Source organism: Panicum virgatum, chromosome 8N (assembly GCF_016808335.1).
Source record: "Panicum virgatum strain AP13 chromosome 8N, P.virgatum_v5, whole genome shotgun sequence".
NCBI classification, from domain to species: Eukaryota; Viridiplantae; Streptophyta; class Magnoliopsida; order Poales; family Poaceae; genus Panicum; species Panicum virgatum.
The window spans coordinates 23,391,143-23,413,244 of NC_053152.1; the positions used below are offsets into that span (position 1 = coordinate 23,391,143).

At 42.7% G+C, this 22,102-nt stretch overlaps 1 long non-coding RNA gene across 1 annotated transcript; it reads left to right on the plus strand.

Moving 5' to 3' along the window:
• Positions 1-2,033: 2,033 nt before the first annotated feature.
• On the plus strand, positions 2,034-2,668 carry LOC120685873. Its single transcript, XR_005679820.1, has 2 exons — positions 2,034-2,444; positions 2,506-2,668. It is a non-coding gene; the product is annotated as an uncharacterized LOC120685873 (long non-coding RNA).
• The last annotated feature ends 19,434 nt before the right edge of the window (positions 2,669-22,102 follow it).

The window sequence follows — 22,102 nt, forward strand, 5'->3', positions numbered from 1 at the left end:
CGGGAGGGTGGTCAGCACCTGCTGAAGGACCATCCCACTCAACAGACCAGCCCAGAGGTAGAGTACACGGCCAAGTAAGACATGCCATCAAATCTTCGAAGTTAGTACCTAAAAATAGTGGCACACGTAAGGCTGAGTATACTAATACTCAGCAAGACTTACCCGTCACCGGATATAACATAGTCCGATAACTAGACATGCAAAGGCTTTTTGGTTTGTGGGGTTTGTTTTGCAAAAAATGCCACTAAGAGTTGATCCTTATTTTCAAATTTTATTCTAGCCATTTTCTAGTTGGATTATCCATTCTAAGTTTGCAACTATCTCTACTCAAACATGGTGGAGCAAACATTTAATCATACAGCAGTATTATCAACATTTGTTCCACTTGTTACTCGGTGTGACCGAAAACATTAAGCAATCTCATACCGTGAGAGGCGGACAATTCTGAATCGAATTTCAACCTGGCCAGGGGAACCTAGACCACACGCATGGGGATCGACTTCGCTCCTGCCCACGCTACTTTTCCCCTTTCTTTCCTGGTCATGGATCCGGAACACCCCCCCCCCCCCCCCCACTACAGAGTCCGACCACTCTGCACCCGTACGTCCGGACAAAAATAAACCTACTTCTACCAAGGGGATGTAATACCCTGTATTATAAGGGATATTAATTAAGTTTTATTAATGATCATGCTACCTTAATAGGAGTAGTTATAATAAGTTCATTTGGATCATCATATTTTCTGGAAAGAAAAACAATGCTTATATGGGTGTGTGCACACGCAAGGAGAAGTTTCCTAGCTGATTTTGATTTAAATATTGAAGAGCACACTTGTCACGAGCAATGTTAATAAGGACGTACCCTCATAGTCCATAGTTTGTTTCATTGTATTTCGTTAGAACAAGAGTCTCCTTAGCTTGACGCAAACTAAACTAGCATAGGGACCTAATGTGACGTGGAAGCATTAGCTGAACACTTGCTTTTCGGCTCTATGTATAAATGACCAGCTAGATGGGTGTTAGAATATTGGTGGAGCCGGGTTGTCATAGGTTTAGTTAGCTAAAGATGTTTCTTTCTACCATAGAGCAACCTCCTTGTAGCGATTTCTCTCCTCATGTTGAAGTCATGCATCTAGTAGAATGACCATTATTCTCCACATGCACACTCACGTTTCAAGTTCAGGTAGGAGCTTGGTGTAATACCTAGCGAGTATAGAGAGTTTCTAGCTATCTTGTAGTAGGTATCATGTCAAGCAAGTAGCAGTTAAGAGGGCTTGAGTCCTAAAATATGTATATGCATGGGTGAAAAGTTGCGGCTTGCATTACGGGATTCTCTTCAAGTGAATTAATAACTTCATTGCTTTGCGTGATTATTTAAAACAATTGCGGGTTTACCTCTCATCGGGTGATATATGCTAATAATATCTTATTGGTGCTTGTATATGAGTTTCGTAAGTCTTATTTTTCCACGTTAGTGGTGGGGCCTAGTTGTCATATGGTGCTTGCATTAATTAATTACACATTCTCAGCATAAAGGGGAGCACGTAAATGGATTGAGCAGCACTTTGGCCGGCTGTCATGTGGGACCCAGAGCATGCATTTTTTTACCAACGAGGAGGATAAGTTCAGGTGTTTTCCGGCCAACGCTGGAGTGTTCAGGACAGATCGAGATGTATCACGTAAAATGTTTTTTTTTAACTGCTCGTTCTCATCCTTTACCACACTACCAATTAAACTAACACTGCTACACGAGTGGAGAGGAGACCACTAGCTACCAGTTATTTTCCGTGAGCCCGAGAACCTTCAAGCTAAAATATTTTAACTCTCCGATCTCATCCATTAGCTGCCCGAACCGCCTTCAGCGTCCTATAAATAGTACCGGGACACACTTCCACTCGGCACACCAGTAAACCAGAGTGAGCAGAGCACGAGTCTAGTCAAAGTAGTGCGCTGAAGTACAGCCGGTTAGAATAGTACTAACTAGAAACCTGGCGCGACTTTGCCGCGCCCTGGTGAGGTGAGCCAATGTTATGCAGTGGCAAAACAATAAGCATCACAATACCATTTCACTTTTTGGATGTGAATTTAGATTATTTTTGAACAGAGCTATACACATTTGAGATATTTGTGGTAGTATTATATTTATGTGATTCATGGATTCTGAGTGTATGCAAATAGTACATGATACCTTGATAAAGTTACATATTTAATACAAAGTTGTGGATCATAAAAATTGAACCTTCAAAGGTTATCATTTGTGCTCATAAAAGAGGAAGGAAAGCATATCAAAACTTGTAAGCAAGGTGCCAGCGAAATCCCGTGACCAGTCGTAGGCCATGTTCAGTTACAGATGTTGGTTGCAGATCATAACCATAGCTGTAAACTGTTGAACAAAGAGTTGGTATTTATTTCCTGTAGAAGTGCAGATCCCTTGTGTTGCTGTAGGTTTAAGCTATCCACCATGATCCATAGTTACCTTTAAATTGTGAATTGCAATTGCTCCTAGAGAAACATAATAACAATAAAGGAGGTTAAATGATTTAGATGCACTGTTCAATTCACAATTGCTTTGAAGAAACTTAAATGAGTAATATAGGGTATTCCATAAATATCAGTTTATCAGTGTAATGTACTGCTCCAATGATACTAATATACTTGGTCTCACTCAATTTGCATATCAGGGCAGCATCTGGTACATCAACATTCATGTTTTTTTCAGAACAATATAGCAGTTGATCTTTTCTTAATTAAAAAGGCTATCGTTGTAGTTAGAATCTATTGTAGTAAATATAGTTTTCATGAAAATTGGAATTCAAGCAAAGTCTGCTAAAGAAAATGCAAGTCAGATACTTTTCGCTATTTCATCAAACAGCTAATATGCATGAAACTACTCATAACAAAAAGGAAAACTGAAATCGATTTGAGTATATGCAGATCACGTGCCTAAGGTCAGGTGGTACACGTGCCGGCAGCCAGGCTGGGGCCACGACGGCGGCGGCCTCCTCCATGGGGCCTGCGGTGGCGGCGGCTGTGGAGACCTGCAGCGCGCGCGTAGGCGGACGGGCTCCCCTGCCACCTCCCTGCGGCGGCGAGGCGGAGGCTCCATGGCCGGAGCTCCAGACTGGTCCTCCCGGCAGATCCCTGTGGCGCGGCGAGGTGGGCCGCGGAGGCGGAGGCGCGCGGCGGCGTCGGGACCCGGCGATGGCGCGCGCAAGTCGGGGGCCGTCTTCGCGCCGGGGCCTCTGCTCGAGCGCGCCGCCCAGATCCCGCGGCGGGGTGGAGCGGCGGTCGCGGCGGGGCGTCCGGTGCGCGGCGGAGCGGCGGCCGCGGCAGGTGAGCGGGAAGAGGGGCGGAGCGGCGCGGCGAGGAGCCAAAGCCGCGGGGGGTGGTCTTGGCCAGCGGCCGCGAGGAGCGGGCCGCGGGGAGGATGGGCTCGGCCAGCCGCGGCCAGCTGCCGACGTTGGTTGCTGGATCAACGACCACGATTTTTCTTGATGATGTGGCACGATGTGGTGCTCTCTTTTGATCCATGAATTGTATATAGAGATTAGAATTAGAATAGGCAATGATAGTTGGTGGTAGCTAGCAGTACCGACCAATATCGTGCTGCTGTAGAACTGTAGATAGCTTATACTCCCTCCGTACCCATAAAACTTGACGTTTAGGACAACGACACGGTCTCTAAAACACAACTTTGACCACTTGTTATTATAAAAATATTTATGAAAAAGTGGTATATGTATACTTTTATGAAAGTATTTTTCAAGACAAATCTATTCATATAATTTTCACATTTTCAAACTCAACAAGTTAAAAGTTATTGATGATTTATATTCTCAATGTTTGACCCAAACCTTGTCCAAAACGTCAAGTTTTATAGGTACGGAGGGAGTACTGCTATGAATAGCTAGGAGAATAACTAAAGGGCTGCTGAAATGCTGTCAGAGAGCCGTGAATATATTTAATTATACAAATAAGGCAAGCAGCTTATATGATTATTAGCAATACTTTCATTCCATCTATTTTCCTGTGCAAGATATTTATGTTATTGATATACTGATGTTATGCTAACTTTTATATTTCAGTAATTATATTTCACAGCACTACTAACTACTAACATCACACTAACTTTTATATTCGAGCATTTTATATTTCCAGTTGAGGTGTTGCCCTTACTTTGGTGTGAGTTTTATATTTCTAGTTGAGGTGTTGTCCTTACTTTTCATGTGAGTTTACATTTCTAGTCGAGGTATTGCTTTTACTCTTCGTGTGAGTTCTACACTTTCAAATTGTGGTGTTTATCTCTTATGTATTGATTAAGCATAACGATATTTATATTCGGCACGCGATTTATATTCCCGATAATGTGATTTTGAGTTGTTGTGATGCATAACGATATTTATATTTGGCACACAATTTATATTCCCGATAATGTGATTTTGAGTTGTTGTGATGCTTGTGATTTGAGTGTATTTCTATTCTATGCTGTTATGCTGTCTATATGTTGACTTGTAAGCTGGTGTTGCAACGGCAATAGTATTGTACCGGTCACGGTTCAGGAATGGGTCTGTCTGAGTTCTCCAATGGAGATGGCTCTTGTTCCGAACAATGTGCTTGGTGATGGATCCGTAGGAGCGACCATGCACTAGTAAGTCAAGAGATGTGATTTCCGGAGGGTCAAAGAGCTCTGCTCTTCTAGAATATGCATGGATGCATGGTATTCTAGTAGAGTACCACTCTATAGAGTATTAAAGTGTGAAATTTCACCCATGTGACTCCCAGGTTGGGAAGCTTGCGGTCATGTGTGACATCAGCTCAACTATGATTTGCTTCTAAAATGATTGTGTGAATAACATTTGTTTATTATTTCTGCTTCCTCTCATTATCCTGGTTTTGTTAATATCATATATCTGTTTGTTACCATACTCACCCTTGCTTTAATTATCTTTTTGCAGCTTGTGAACATGGACTAAGCTAAGAGGGAAGGGAAGCGACTAGACTTAGCTATAGTTGTAGTTTTGAATTTTTATTTCTCACCATGTAAAATATCTTTGAATATTGTAAGATGTACTCAAAATATAGATTAATAAAGAAGAATGATTTTTGATCCACATCTCGCTTGTGTTTAAAACACGCCTTGCACGATTATAAGTTAACCCTTATAAGCGCACGGCGGCTGTCCCGTCTAGGTCCTAGTTGCGGGCGTGACAGTTAAAGTGGTATCTGAGCTGAACCCTCTCGGTAGGATGTGTACGTGCAGTTTAAAGTTTGTGCACGCATAGTACATGGTGCACGTTGGCTCTGGATGAGCACACGACATGATATATGTGTGTTTTTTATTCACAGATGTGTGCATGGAGCTCGTTGGCTCGGTGAAAGCGCATGGTCTGGCACATGTATCCTAATGAATGCATGGACGTATACCAAGGGTTGATTAAAATTAGAGATAAAATTGCAGCGGGGATAAATGGGTAGCACTAAGCAATATTAACATGCTTTCATATTCTGTGAATTGTTTAGACTATTAATTACCATACAAGTTACCTTTGTAGCACGATAGGCTAACTTGGATGACTATAGTTTTGAGTTTTAATTTATGGATTATATGTTGAGATGGATGAAAGCCTCTACATATAAGCATCAAGCTGTTTTGGTGTGCAAAATATCTTTGCAACTCTATGTGTATATGTGATTGGTTCTAAAGACTATATGCCTAACTTGTATGATTGCGCTGGATCACGATCTAGCATAGAGGAGAGAAATGAGCATAGGTCATTAGCTCGAAGCTTGTGCCTGATATGATTATATTTCATCTAGCAAAGACTATAGTTTGTTTTAACATGTTATCAACAACTATGCAAGTATATGTATGGAGTACATTCTAGATTTTTTTTCAAATTTATTCCGATCTGCTGATTGCTGCACAAGTTTTGTGTGTGGCATTAACCTTGTGCCTACGATATATCTATAATGATTTGACGTGTCTGCTAAACTCAGCTATTAGGGATTAATGAGTTTGCTAAACTCAGCTGTTAAGGATTAATGAGTCTCCCTGTCAGTTGATGTCACCAGACACTTCTTGGTAGAACACAATTTATTTGGATGCTCAAATCATTTTGCCAAGCTTAATGTGTGTAAATGTGCCACACAAACTAGCATGGCAATGACGTTATGATCTTGAAAATGGTTATAGGAGCTTATCAAGAGCGTATTGGCTCACTGTAGATCACCGAACCTGGTGAACCCCGTGGCTCAACTTAGTTTGATAGTTACTTTTGGAAAGAAGTACATGGTTTCAAATGTTCTAGCTTCTGGAAATTTCTTGTGTGCAACTGGGTGAATTTGTTTATTATTTCTGCTTCCGCTCATTATCCTGGTTTTGTTAATATCATATATCTATTTGTTATCATACTCACCCTTGCTTTAATTACTTTTTTGCAGCTTGTGAACATGGACTAAGCTAAGAGGGAAGGGAAGCGACTAGACTTGGCTATAGTTGTAGTTTTGAATTTTTCTTTCTCACCATGTAAAATATCTTTGAATATTGTAAGATGTACTCAAAATATAGATTAATAAAGAAGAATGGTTTTTGATCCACATCTCGCTTGTGTTTAAAACATGCCTTGCACGATTATAAGTTAACCCTTATAAGCGCGCGGCGGCTGTCCCGTCTAGGCCCAGTTGGGGGCGTGACAGGGGTGCGAGATCGTTCCACTTGCTGGTCCAATCAGATATATGTGGCTAGTACTTTCAAACGCTTAACGAAATGAGCCACACACCGCGACCTTAGCCAAATTTTGACTACACCAGTGGGGTATCACAACTACACAACCCTGCCCGTTGTCCTTATATTTCAGCAGGAATTTAAAGTCAGTAAAATTCCTATATGCTCGCAAGAGGCAGGAAACCCCTCGTCTTCTACCGTTCCTAATTAGTGGGGCAATTAGTCGATAAAAAGTTCCGAATATCAAACATAGGTACCTAGGGATTATGTATCTAAGGTTTTCGATCAACGCCTAGAAAACTTAAATGTAGAAATAAAATTTTTACAACACATTATGAACAGTTAGATGAATAATAACTCTAAAAATAATGGGATTATGCATCGGAGCTGCCTTCTTGGGCACTGTCAGGCAGAGAAACTTCTGGGGCTTGGTCCAGGTCTTGGACTAAGTTAGTGCAGTTTAAAATAACCTCTTGGTCAACACGAGAGTCTGCGGGCACCAATTCGTATTCTCCGTCAGCAAGATTAACTGTTTCTATATACAGTGCAAGATGATAAGTTACAACATGATAAATGATTTCTTTCTTTCACGATAAAGTTGTAATCCAACAAATAACTTAGAGATGATCTTTGTGACATTATTTACTGGGCAGTCATTTATGGAGTAGTATGTATTACTATGTTTCTTCATGAATGAGTGTGTGGGTTGGTTTTTATTTTTAGCATTTAAAACATAGCATGTTTTCATAATTTTATAACAGCAATTATACTCATAAACTATTGATGAAAAATTAATGTAGAACAGAGCAGGTAATCATGAATCTACTGAGTAAATTTAAGCATCTAACCATGGAGCATTAAATCATGAAAATTCATGTAAGCAGATTACTCTAATTATTTCACGATTTTGCACACAAAGTTCGACATGGGTTATGGTTCTAAAAATTTTACTGAAGCATCTATATAGCATCTAATAAGTACTGTAAAATTTGTAGATTTTATTTCCTTAAATATCAGAGGTTATAAAATGAACAAAAATAGCAAGCTAAAAATTAAGATTAATTTTACAGAGAGTTATACCAGGGATATGGTTCTCAAAATTTTACCAGAGCCTATACACGACCCATACATGTTCTTAAAAAATTATCAAGCATTATATTTACAAGAAACATTAATTATGCATTTAACTATACATGAGCTAACATATTAATTCAAGGTTCAAGATTATCAATAATGGGTGTCAAACTTTTATCATAGCAAAAATGTGCTATTATCAAGAACATGCTATTATCAAGAACATGTCCAAAAATCATGATCAGATATGGTCTAGTTTACCCAGAAAAAAATAACAAACCTAGCCATGATATACTAAGCATGATTTTTAACTGAAGCAAAACTCATTAACTGTAGATCAAACTTTGCAGGCATGATTATAGAACCAGAGTAAGACTCCAGAAATAAATCTAGATGTTTCTAGGCAAACTAACTATATATGATGAATTAAGTTGTTTTAACAAGCATTAATCATGGTATATAGCAAACTAACTCTAACAGTCCTGAAATTTATGGATTAGCAAGGTTTCAGTTACACATGCATGTAGGAAAAATTCCAGAGCAAGATCATGTCCATGTTTTCCAGCATTAAATCATGAAGTGCATTAATAGATTTGGGAATCTTGATTGTTCTAACAAGTTAACAGTTTTAGCGGGGTTTCATCTTTTTACCATAAGCCTAACATTCCAACAGTGTCAACATATCCAAAAACCATGGTCATTCAGTGAGCAGAACTCCTAGAACAAGCATGGGTTGGTTTTCTTATTCTTTTTCATAAATTAAAATAGGTAGAGTTTCTGTAGATTTGGGTGTAACAAAACTTGTAGATTTTGTTATCAGGATTCCAGATCAGTTGAGTTTGTATTTTATCGATTTTTCTGTGATTTATTATGCATTTTCAAAATTCACTACCAAACTCTAGAAACTTGCAACCACACCCTTGAAAGAAAAATAAAAATTACAATCGGGTCCTTCGCCGGCCTTCTCCGCCGTTGCATCTTGTCGGTGGTGTTCTACTAGGCAGGGCTTACCGGGGCTGCAACGGGGAGGCACGTTGAGTAGAGGAGTTCGAGAGCTACCTACCCAGGTCGGTGTTCGGGAGGATGGTGACCGGAATCGTGCTCGTCGGCGGTAATGGCGGCGGTGGCGCTCGGGTCGTCGACAGTGCAGGTGAAGGAGAGCTCGGGGTTGTCGAACATCGCGCGCACGAGCACCGCGAAAGCGTGAGCAATCTCCTAGGGTAGCTGTCATGCTCGGACTCCGCCAGATTTGGCCGGTCCGCGGCGAGCCTTGAGCTCGCCGGCGGCGGCGCGAAAGGGCAATGGCGTCTGGGTGGGTTCTGGTGGGATTCAGTGCGCGTGTGAGCTTCACTGGGGTGTTGCGAGGCTACTGGTGTGGTTGGGTGAGGCAATGTGGGTCTGGGTTGGCCTGCCCACGCGAGCTCGAGCTCGCCGGCAATGGCGGGTGGCGGAGGAAGGGGAAGGAGAGAGGGGTCGCACGACGGCGGGGGCTCTGGTCCGATTTATAGGCTGGAGGGCTTCAGGGCGAAGTTAATGGCGCCTGGGGGAGGTCGGTCTGGCCCGGGACGCGCTCAACGGCGAGGTGGCGGATAGAGGGGCGGCGTTGCGCCTGGCGGGGTGGCGTGGCGCGTCGCCAACAGGACAAGGGCGCGTGGCAAGTGATGGGGGAGCCAGCTAACATGCCAGGCGGCATGTTTGAGGTCCGCTGGGGTCCCAGATGGACGTGGATGGCGTCCACCATACGCCGGCGTCGAGTGGTGCGCCGCGGCAGAAGCAGGGGAACGGGAGATGAAGGTAGGGGCTCATATGTAATTTCTGAAAGTTTAGGGACCTCTCGGTAAACTAAAATTTTCTCTATTTTTTGGGGCTCAAATGAAAAAGTGTTGAATACCAAACTTGCATAAATTTTCAAGATCTACAACTTTTGTTGTATGCAAATTTTCATTTGAAGCCTATATTTTGAACTATTTTGATTTTACAAATTTGCACAAAAGGGCTTTGAGTTTCATTCAGTTTTTGGATGGTTTTGGCTGAAAGTCCAAATGAGCACATGTCATTTAAGGTACCATTTATGAGCCAAACTAATTTTTGTGCACATTTTTGAATTGGATTTTGAGCAGGTTTTCACCCCTTTTTCTTTTTTATTTTTAATTCCTTTTGTGTAATTTGACTTTTATTTTACCTTTCCTTTTTGAATTAATTCCCCACATTCTTCCTTTATGTTTTATTTGGGTAAAGTGTTCTGTATTTAAGTATACAGACACCAGAGGTGTCACAGCCTACCCCCTTAAAAAGAATCTCGACCCGAGATTGGATGATTGAATTAAGCTTGGGAATAAGATACCTGGGGTGAAGCAAAGAAAACCCGTATAATGTCGATTGAGATAATCTTTCGTCTCCCAGGTGGCCTCTTCTTCAATGTGATGAGACCACTGAATTTTGTACATTTTTACCACCTTACGATGGGTGCCTCTCTATTTTTGATCCAAGATTCTAAGTGGATATTCAGTATAAGAGAGGTCGGGTTCCACTAAGATTTCCTGTTGATTGATGACCTCAGTAGGAACTCGGATACACTTCTTGAGTTGAGATATGTGGAAAACATCATGGATGGCTGCGAGTTGCGAAGGAAGTCGCAGTCGATAAGCCACGGGTCCACATTCTTCAATGATTTCATATGGCCCGACATAGCGAGGTGCTAGCTTTCCTTTGACTTCGAAGCGTTGAATGCCTCGAGTTGGTGAAACTTGTAAATATACGTGATCACCAACGCTGAATTTCAAAGGTTCTCTCCGCTTGTCAAAATAACTCTTTTGCCGGGATTGGGCTGCTCAGAGATTTGCCTGTATGATTTTTACTTTCTCCTCAGCCTCGACCACTAATTCGGGTCCGAATATTTTATGTTCTCCCATTTGGGACCAACTCAAAGGAGTTCGACACCGTCGACCATATAAGGCTTCAAATGGTGCCATTTTCAGACTGGCCTGATAGCTGTTGTTATAGGAAAACTCAGCTAAAGCCAAGCATTTGTCCCAATTTTTGTCATAATGGATGACACACGCTCGAAGCATGTCTTCGAGAATTTGATTCACCCTTTCGGTTTGCCCATCAGTTTGTGGATGGTAAGCTGAGCTTCAAATTAATTTAGTTCCGAGAGCATCTTGGAGTTGCTCCCAAAACCGTGCCACAAACTGAGTACCACGATCTGAGATAATGGTTTTCGGTACACCGTGCAGGCAGACAATTCGATCGATATAAATTTCAGCATATTTTTTGGCTCGATATTCTGTATGCACTGGAATAAAATGAGCGGTCTTTGTCAGCCTGTCAACAATAACCCAGATGGAATCATGGTGTTGAGAGGTGTTGGGTAAGCCCACAATGAAATCCATACTGATATCTTCCCATTTCCAGGATAGAATTGATAGAGGTTGGAGAGTTCTAGGAACTTTCAAATGACTAGCTTTCACTCTCTGACATGTGTCACACTCTGCAAAATATTTAGAAATTTCTCTCTTTATTCGAGTCCACCAAAAATTTTGCCTGAGATCTTGGTACATTTTGGTGCTGCCCAGATGAATGGAAAATTTAGAGAGATGTGCTTCATCCAAGATTTGTTTCCGCAGCTCATGATTTTTGGGAACGACTAGGCGATCCTCGAACCACAAAATTCCTTTATGGTCCACACAGAAACACTTGTATTTATTTACGCCCTCTAGCACTTTCTGTTTGATAATTCCAACACTCTTATCATGTAATTGTGCCATGATGACTTGGTCATGAAGTGTCGGTTCTACAGAAATGTGAGTCAGTGAACCTTGGGGAATGATTTTTAATTTTAGCCTTTGCATTTCAGCACACAATGATTGGTTGTACGTCTCTGCTGAAAGGCAGTTGCAGTGAACCTTGCGACTAAGCGCATCGGCGACGACATTGGCTTTGCCTGGATGATAGTGAACCTCCAGGTCATAATCTTTGATTAATTCCAGCCATCTTCGTTGCCACATATTCAGTTCATTTTGAGTGAAGATATATTTGAGACTCTTATGGTCAGTGAAAATATTGCAATGAGTACCCATAAGATAATGTCTCCAAATTTTGAGAGCATGAATGACTGCTGCTAGCTCAAGATCATAGGTGGGATAATTGAGTTCGTGCGGTCGAAGAGCTCGGGAAGCATAGGCAATAACTCGATTATCTTGCATTAGAACACAGCCAAGACCAGTTCCTGATGCATCACAATAAACATCATATGACTTACTGTTGTTTGGTTGAGCCAAAACTGGTGTTGTGGTAAGATGTGCTCTCGATGTATGAAATGCTTCATCACCCTTCGCGTCCCATTTAAATTTGACGTCCTTCTTCAGCAGTTCCGTCATTGGTTTTGCTATTTTGGAGAAGTCCGGAATAAACCTGCGGTAATATCCCGACCAATCCAAGGAAACTGCGAATCTGATGAACAGAAGTAGGAGGTTTCCAGTTCATCACCTCTTGGACTTTGCTAGGATCAACTGAGATACCTTCACTAGATATGGTGTGACCCAAAAATTTGACCGTGTTCAGCCAAAATTCACATTTAGAAAATTTAGCATACAGCTGATGAACGCGGAGGCGTTGAAGAACAATGCGTAGGTGTTTCTCATGTTCCTCCTCATTTTTGGAATAGATCAAGATGTCGTCGATGAAAACCACGACGAACTTATCAAGTTCCGACATGAATATCGAGTTCATAAGATACATGAAATAGGTGGGAGCATTTGTGAGACCGAAGGACATAACCAAATACTCATAAAGACCATATCTGGTTGAGAAGACTGTCTTGGGAATATCACAAGGTCTGATTTTTATTTGATGATACCCCGAACGAAGATCAATTTTAGAAAAGATCTTTGCCTCAGCTAACTGATCAAATAGTACATCAATGCGATGCGGGGAAGTGGGTATTTATTTTTGATGGTTACCGCATTGAGAGGCCGGTAATCAACACACAACCTCAGACTATCATCTTTCTTCTTTACGAACAATGCGGGACAGCCCCAAGGCAAAGAACTTGGGCGGATAAAACCTTTGTCCAATAGTTCTTGCAATTGAATTTTCAGCTCTGCCAACTCTTTGGGCGGCATTCGGTACGGCCTTTTCGAGATAGGTGCGGTACCGGGCTGTAGTTCGATGACAAATTCGATATCCCAGTCTGGTGGCATACCAGGTAAATCATCCGGAAAAACATCTGCATATTCACGGACTACGGGAATATCTTCGAGGCGATTATCTTTCATGGCATAGGCACATGAATTGACATGTTCCGAATGAGGCAGATATAGAACTGAGTGGCCATGGGTGGGTGAATTAATTTCAACTGCTCGGAAAGAGATATCTAACAGTACCCCATGTCTTTTCATCCAATCCATTCCCAGAATAATATCCATCCCTTCTAGTGGCAATAGGATTAAAGTGGTAGGAACGGTTTTACTACCCAATATAAGTGGTGCACTATGAATGATTTGGTTTGATGCGACCTTACCACCCGGAGTAGATATCATGAATGACCCTTTCGTGTGACAAAAATATAACCCAACCCTTGCTCCAAATTTTGAACTAATAAAGCTATGAGATGCACCAGAATCGAATAAGATAACTGCAGGTTGATGGTTTATAGAGAATGTACCCAACATAATCTGTGCTCCTTCCGGAAGTTCCGCGAGATTGGTGAAGTTAAGTCGGCCTTGCCTGACTTGAACAGTTTGTTTCTTGCCCTTGTTCTGATCATTTCTGCGAGAAGTCTGCCCCTAATTTTGTCTCGCTTGCAGGCACATTTTGGCAAAGTGATTCGGGCTCCCACACTTGAAACAACGGTTGTTGTTGTTGGGGCGAGTGGCTTGCTGAAAATTCGGCCTAGGGCCGGTTTGCTGCTGCGGCTATGGTGGAGCATAGCGAGTTTGCTGCTGCTGCTGCTACTGAGGAGGTCGAATAACCCATCGCCCTGGCTGAGAGGCCTTCTGAGAGGGTGCAGCTGGAGTATTCTGCACAATGCGATACCTCGGTGCAGAGGCACTCGAGGGTCCAGCAGGTGCCTTGCGCTTCTTTTCAGCGCGGTGTGTAGAGATAAGATCCTCCTGGGTGATAGCCAAATTCACCAAATCATTGAAAGAGTCCGCACAGACAAGATTTAGCCTTTCCTGTAACTTGGTACTAAGGCCTCGATGGAAGCGTTCACACTTCTTAGCGTCGGTATCCGTGTGATGTCCAGCATATTGACACAAGTGATTGAAAGCCTGTGCATATTGCAACACAGTCCGAGTGCCCTGAGTTAATGCCAAGAACTCATTGAGCTTCCGGTCAAGAAGTCCAGCTGGAATATGATGAGCTCGAAAAGCATTCTTGAACTCATTCCAAGTCACCATATGATCAGCTGGTAACATCCCATGGTAATGATCCTACCACATATGAGCTAATCCGCGAAGTTGCTATGCGGCATAGCGAGTCTTGTTCACTTCGGAACAAGGAGCAGTCAATAGAGAAAACTTGGACTCGATTGTGCGAATCCAAGCGTCCGCGTCAAGAGGCTCATCCGCTTTAGTGAACAGCGGGGGCTGTGTACTGAGAAAGTCCTGGTAGCTCGCTTCTTGCGCTTGATGAGCATGATGCCCACCCCGCGGTTGCTGCTGGGCTTGAATCAACTGCCGCAAAATTTCAGTTTGCGCGGCAAGAACTTCGGCGATACCCACGGGTGGAGGAGGTGGAGGTGGATTGCCATTCTCTCCGGCTCCAAAACCACTGGGCTGCCTCGAGTTGATCCAACCATCTGAAACGTGAGTAAGTTGCATTAGGCTCAACATTTTCATCATTTCACATGGAACATACAACTCAAGATATAATGGAAATGATAAGAATTGCTTAAATCATGTTACATAGAAAAACCGGTGATACGAAAAAGTGCATAACGGGAGTTCTGTACATGATATAAACTTAAAATTTTTACGGGAGATAGATAATTTCATGAGCTACAACTTTGGTAGTTAACGCAAGGTCAGATTCCCAGAGTAGGTTAGTCAAAAAATTCAATTACTCCTCCTCTGGTTTTCTGATTTTACAGAAAACAGAGTCTCTGTAATTTGCGATTATCTCCTGCTATACACGACCGTTTGAGCTGAAATTTTGTGAGAATTCGATGATGAAATTTGGAACAATTTTGGTATTCAACGCACGAGCTAGATAGGAAAGGAAATAAGGATAAAAATTCGAACTAGCTGCTGCGTTCAGCTTTTCACAGATTACCGATATTTCACATGAGTAGCATTCGGTTCCATTACATACATCACCTTCCCTTTTTCTACTTGGGTCTTCCTGACATCAGTATTAGGAGTTACTCAACTCTAAGTTAGCCTAGTAGCCATGATCCAAAAGTAGGCTACACTAAGAGGAGTCTACAAAAGCTAAGAAAACAGTGCCTCGGTCTACATGTTGACCGATGCCTCGCTTGCTACTGGAGTGTGAACCTCAACCGGAGCGACCTGCGGTGCCTGGTCCTCAAAGTCCATCTCCGAAACACCCTGGATCTCCTGAGGCTCCTCCTCACCATCCACCTGCATGGGGCCGGGTGGTGCGGGCTGATCGACCTGCATCTAGTGGAGCTGAGCCTGAGCGTTGTCTAGGTCAAACTGAAGGTCGTGAAACTGGTCCTCCAGAAAGTTGATCATAGCATCACGATCCATCACCATGTCCTGAAGCTCATGGACCTGGCCATGGAGTTGGGTGATAAGAGCACCCCTGCTCTCGAGCTCGGCACTGGCCTCCTGAAGCTGCTCGTCCCTCAGCTGGACGGTCAGGTGCAAGGCCTGAGCCTGGTCAACTAGCTGAGCGACGGCGTAGCTCTGAAAAGTGTGAAGTCTGTAGAGACCGTCTAAGTACAACGCTATCGTCCAGAGTGCCCCAACCAGGTCGAGGGTAGCAACTGCATCCACGTGTGCCATCCGGTCAAGCCAAAGCGGGTCGGCTGGGTCGGGTGCAGGGAACAACCCGTATGCGGTCAGAACCACCTCCAGTGGGTGTAAGGAGCAGAAAGTGGTCATCGCCCTCATGGCGGTGAGCTCCCAAGTGTCTAGCAGACGGTGTCCGACCACCTAAGTCTCGATCGGCTCCCACCCGTTGAGCGGGTGCTGCGGGATCACCATCGTCACACTGTAGCGACGAACTCCGTCCTCCACAAAATCGTGGCCATCGTAGAGCGGTGGCTGGAGGTAACCGGCTGCACTCAAAAGCTCCCAGAGATGGCGAGGAAGTCCGTCCCAGTGCAAGCAAGCAGAGTGCACGTGCCCCTGCTCGTCAACAAGCACCAACTCGTCCATCTGTCCCAACAAAAGACCCATGGATCAGCTGAGGGTAAAACAAAGAATGGCTGATTCTGGACAATGAAAGAAATGGATCGAAATGATAGATAACCAGTTCTGAAAATTCTCAAAAATTTACAGGAGATTCCTATGATAATAAGGAATATTTTATCTAGTCATCACTAAGATCAATTCGGATCCCAAGAGGGTGATATGCTCAGGTTTTCAGAATGATGTCAACAAGAAAATCTGTGTGTCCAGAGAGGGTGTAATTTGACCATAACTACCAAACCAGTTGACCAAGATAATTCAATTTTTTTAATGGTAGGTTCACCATTAAGTTATCTACAACTTTCATGTTGTACGATTTTTCATTTGAGCAACTTAAATAGGTCGAAAAATTCAGTTTGTACAGACTGCTCAAAGTTGACAGATTTACAGAGGGTTAATATAAATTCAAAAACACCAAGCTAGGAGGCTTCAAAAATTCTCAAATTTTTACAGGAGTTTGGTGATTTATATAGATTCATTTCATCTTACTTACCCAACTTGATTTGAGCAATTTATCATCTGTTTAAAATTCGAGGAAGCCAAATTCCCTGAATTTGCAGACTATCGAGATGATCCTTAAGATAGGATTTTAACCCTTTTGATTATGATTTCTTCCAAGGATTTCTTTGCTGATAAATTGAGGATGAATGCAGAACCTATACATCCTCACCAAGGAAAAGAATTGTCAAGTAGCCTTGATCTTACGCAGTTGACTTTGGTGGCATACTTATTACGTCTCTCGCTATATAACTACTAGATATAGCTAGATAGCCTAAGATACGTTTTCGAGTTAGTGGACCTACAGAAAATTGACAGTATACAAAAATGAACCTTTCATGCCAGCACTCACGAAAGCGTTCCCATGCATTACCGATCACTATAGAACCGGCATCCATACAATTCCCACCGTATGGACAACGTTAAGCATACGTCATCGAAACAACGTATTGACTGAGTACCGTCTTAGACGTGGAATTGAATTCCAATTTCGAACCATTACTCCCCGTATAATCAACCGAAGTTGGTATATGGGCAGCAGCTCAAGTAGGCCACTACTTGAGCTCCAGCGTTCGGCTCGCATCACCGACGGGAAGGTCAGACTCCCTCAGCTGACTGAGTAAGCATACCTCCGCGGCGACGATGTAGTTGCAGAATGGAAATACTGAATTGTAAAGTGCTGGAAGTTAGCCATACAATATAAGCCACCTGATTATACCCATAAGTTTCCCCTAGGGCTTTACATTCTATACTTATCCTTGGAGAGCCTAGACTTTTCAAAAACTTTAGTAGTTTTGAAGTCCAATTTTAGTTTGTTGTTTTGAAAACAGGGGTTGCTATCTCTGGTAGGCTGTCGGCGAGCTCTGATGCCAGCTGTGGCGGAACCACCCAAAAGACTGGGCCCGGGAGCACTGATCTTTGTTGCTAAGCAACTCGGACCCAAATCGGCACGCACTGGTAGTTCCTCGAGTGAAGCCTCGATAAAAGCCACGCTATTCCAGGATCGCGTAGACAACACTCACCCAAATCGGCACGCACTTGCTGAAGGACCATCCCACTCAACAGACTAGCCCGGAGGCAGAGTACACGGCCAAGTAAGACTCGCAATCAAATCTTCAAAGTTATACCTAAAAACAGTGCCACAAGCAAGGCTGAGTATACTAATACTCAGCAAATCTTACCCGTCACCGGATATAACATACTCCGATAACTAGACATGCAAGGCTTTTTGGTTTATGGGGTTTGTTTTGCCAAACATGCCACTAAGAGTTGATCCTTATTTTCAAATTTTATTCTAGCCATTTTCTAGTTGGATTATCCATTCTAAGTTTGCAACTATCTCTACTCAAATATGGTAGAGCAAACATTTAATCATACAGCAGTATTATCAACATTTGTTCCACTTGTTACTCTGTGTGACCGAAAATATTAAGCAACTCATGCCGTGAGAGGCGGACGATTCTGAATCAAATTTCAACCTGGCCAGGGGAACCTAGACCACACGCATGGGGATCGACTTCGCTCCCGCCCACGCTACTTTCCCCTTTCTTTCCAGGTCATGGATCCGGAACACCCCCCCCCCCCGACTATAGAGTCCGACCACTCTGCACCCGTACGTCCGGACAAAAATAAACCTACTTCTACCAAGGGGGTGCGAGATCGTTCCACTTGCTGGTCCAATCAGGTACTTAAGCTTACTGATTACCATATTTCTCGGTATGTGGCTAGTACTTTCAAATGCTTAACAAAATGAGCCACATACCGCGACCTTAGCCAAATTTTGACTACACCAGCGGGGTATCACAACTACACAACCCCACCCGTTGTCCTTATATTTTAGCAGGAAATTAAAGACAGTAAAATTCCTATATGCTCACGAGAGGCAGGAAACCCCTCATCTTCTACCGTTCCTAATTAGCGGGGCAACTAGTCGATAAAATGTTCCGGATATCAAACATATGTACCTAGGGATCATGCATCTAAGGTTTTCGATCAACGCCTAGAAAACTTAAATGCATAAATAAAAATTTTACAACACATTATGAATAGTTAGATGAATAATAACTCTGAAAATAATGGGATTATGCACCGAAGCTTGCCTTCTTGGGCACTGTCAGGCAGAGAAACTTCTGGGGCTTGGCTCAGGTCTTGGGCTAAGTTAGTGCAGTTCAAAATAACCTCCTGATCAACACGAGAGTCCGCAGGCACCAATTCGTATTCTCCGTCAGCAAGATTAACCGTTTCTATATGCAGTGCAAGATGATAAGTTACAACATGATAAATTATTTCTTTCTTTCACGATAAAGTTGTAATCCAACAAATAACTTAGAGATGATCTTTGTGACATTATTTACTGGGCAGTCATTTATGGAGTAGTATGTATTACTATGTTTCTTCATGAATGAGTGTGTGGGTTGGTTTTCATTTTTAGCATTTAAAACATAGCATGTTTTCACAATTTTATAACAGCAATTATACTCTTAATCTATTGATGAAAAATTAATTTAGAACAGAGCAGGTAATCATGCATCTATTGAGTAAATTTCAGCATCTAACCATCGAGCATTAAATCATGAAAATTCATATAAGCAGATTACTCAAATTAATTCACGATTTTTCACAGAAAGTTTGACACAGGTTTTGGTGCTACAAATTTTACTGAAGCATCTATATAGCATCTACTCAGTACTGTAAAATATTTAGATTTTATTTCCTTAAGCATCAGAGGTTATAAAATGAACAAAAAATAGCAAGCTAAAAAATAATATTAATTTTACAGAGAGTTATACCAGGTATATGGTTCTCAAAATTTTACCAAAGCCTATATACGACCCATACATGTTTCTGAAAAATTATCAAACATTATATTTACAAGAAAAATTAATTATGCATTTAACTATACATGAGCTACCATATTAATTCAAGGTTCAAGATGATCAATACTGGGTGTCAAACTTTTATCACAGAAAAAATGTGCTATTATCAAGAACATGTCCAAAAATCATGATCACATATAGTCTAGTTTACCCAGAAAAAAATAACAAACCTAGCCATGATATACTAAGCATGATTTTTAACTGAAGAAAAACTAAGTAACTATAGATCAAACTTTGCAGGCACGATTACAGAACCAGAATAAGACTCTAGAAATAAATCTAGATTTTTCTAGGCACATTAACTATATATGATGAATTAAGTTGTTTTAACAAGCATTAATCATGGTATATAGCAAACTAACTCTAACAGTCCTGAAATTTATGGATTAGCAAGGTTTCATTTACACATGCATGTAGGAAAAATTCCAGAGCAAGATCATGTCCATGTTTTCCAGCATTAAATCATGAAGTGCATTAATAGATTTGGGAATCTTGATTGTTCTAACAAATTAACAGTTTTGGCGGGGTTTCATCTTTTTACCATAAGCCTAACATTCCAACATTGTCAACATATCCAAAAACCATGGTCATTCAGTCAGCAGAACTCCGAGAACAAGTTGGTTTCCTTATTCTTTTTCATATATTAAAATAGGTAGAGTTTCTGTAGATTTGGGAGTAACAAAACTTGTAGATTTTGTTGTCAGGATTCCAGATCAGTTGAGTTTGCATTTTTACAATTTTTTTATGATTTGTTATGTATTTTCAAAGTTCACTGCCAAACTCTAGAAACTTGCAACCACACTCTCGAAAGAAAAATAAAAATTACAACCGGGTCCTTCATCGGCCTTCTCCGCCATTGCGTCTTGCCGGTGGTGTTCTGCTAGGTAGGGCTTACCGGGGCTGCAACGGGGAGGCATGTTGGGTAGAGGAGCTCGAGAGCTACCTACCCAGGTCGGTGTTCGGGCGGATGGTGACCGGAATCGTGCTCGTCGGTGGTAATGGCGGCGGTGGCGCTCGGGTCGTCGATGGTGCAGGTGAAGGAGAGCTCGGGGTAGTCGAACGTCGCACGCACGAGCACCACGAAAGCGTGAGGAAGCTCCTGGGGTAGCTGTCGTGCTCGGACTCCGCCGGATTTGGCCGGTCCGCGGCGAGCCTTGAGCTCGCCGGCGGCGGCGCGAAAGGGCAACGGCGTCTGGGTGGGTTCTGGTGGGATTCAGCACGCATGTGAGCTTCACTGGGATGTTGCGAGGATGCTGGTGTGGTTGGGTGAGGCAATGTGGGCCTGGGTTGGCCTGCCCATGTGAGCTCGAGCTCGCCGGCAATGGCGGGTGGCGGAGGAAGGGGAAGGAGAGAGGGGTCGCGCGACGACGGGGGCTCTGGTCCGATTTATAGGCTGGTGGGCTCCAGGGCAAAGTTAATGGCGCCTGGGGGAGGTCGGTCTGGCCCGGGATGCGCTCAACGACAAGGTGGCGGACATTGGGGCGGCGCTGCGCATGGCGGGGTGGCGTGGCGCGTCGCCAGCAGGCCAAGGGCGCGTGGCAAGTGATGGGGGAGCCAGCTAACATGCCAGGCGACGTGTTTGAAGTCCGCTGGGGGCCCAGATGGACGTGGACGGCATCCACCATATGCCGGCGGCGAGTGGTGCGCCGCGGCAGAGAGCAGGGGAGGGGGGGATGAAGGTAGGGGCTCATTTGCAATTTTTGAAAATTCAGGGACCTCTCAGTAAACTAAAATTTTCTCTATTTTCTGTGGTTCAAATGAAAAAGTGTTGAATACTAAACTTGCAAAACTTTTCAAGTTCTACAACTTTTGTTTTATGCAAATTTTCATTTGAAGCCCATATTTTGAACTATTTTGATTTTACAAATTTGCACAAAAGGGCTTTGAGTTTCATTCAGTTTTTGGATGGTTTTGGCTGAAAGTCCAAATGAGCACATGTCATTTAAAGTACCATTTATGAGCCAAACTTATTTTTGTGCACATTTTTGAATTGGATTTTGAGTAGGTTTTCACCCCTTTTTCTTTCTTATTTTTAATTCCTTTTGTGCAATTTGACTTTTATTTGACCTTTCCTTTTTAAATTAATTCCCCGCATTCTTCCTTTAAGTTTTATTTGGGTAAAGTGTTCTGTATTTAAGTGTACAGACACCAGAGGTGTCACAGCATCGGATAGGATTGCATCCAAATCCCTTCATGCTCCCATATTGGGCAAGAAGAATCCGATACCGGCGGCGCCCATGTCATAGTAGGACACACCTTCTGAGGAGGGAACAAGGTGGTGACATCACCTCTGTGCTTACTGATTTCTCCTCTAGGAGATGCAGGTTTGCCTTGATGCATAGGTGCCCTTGGTGTCTTTTTTAACGACCGATCTTTTGGAACAGTCTTTGCATACTTGTTAAGCAACTGATCAAAGGTGAGCTTCTGCTTCAAAACTCCTTCTTGCACATTTGATTCATTCACCTTCCAAATACCCACTTCTGAGCGCTTGGACTTGAATATTATATTTCGGCCCTGGGGATGACCGGTCTGACCAGTCGAAGAGGTCGGTCC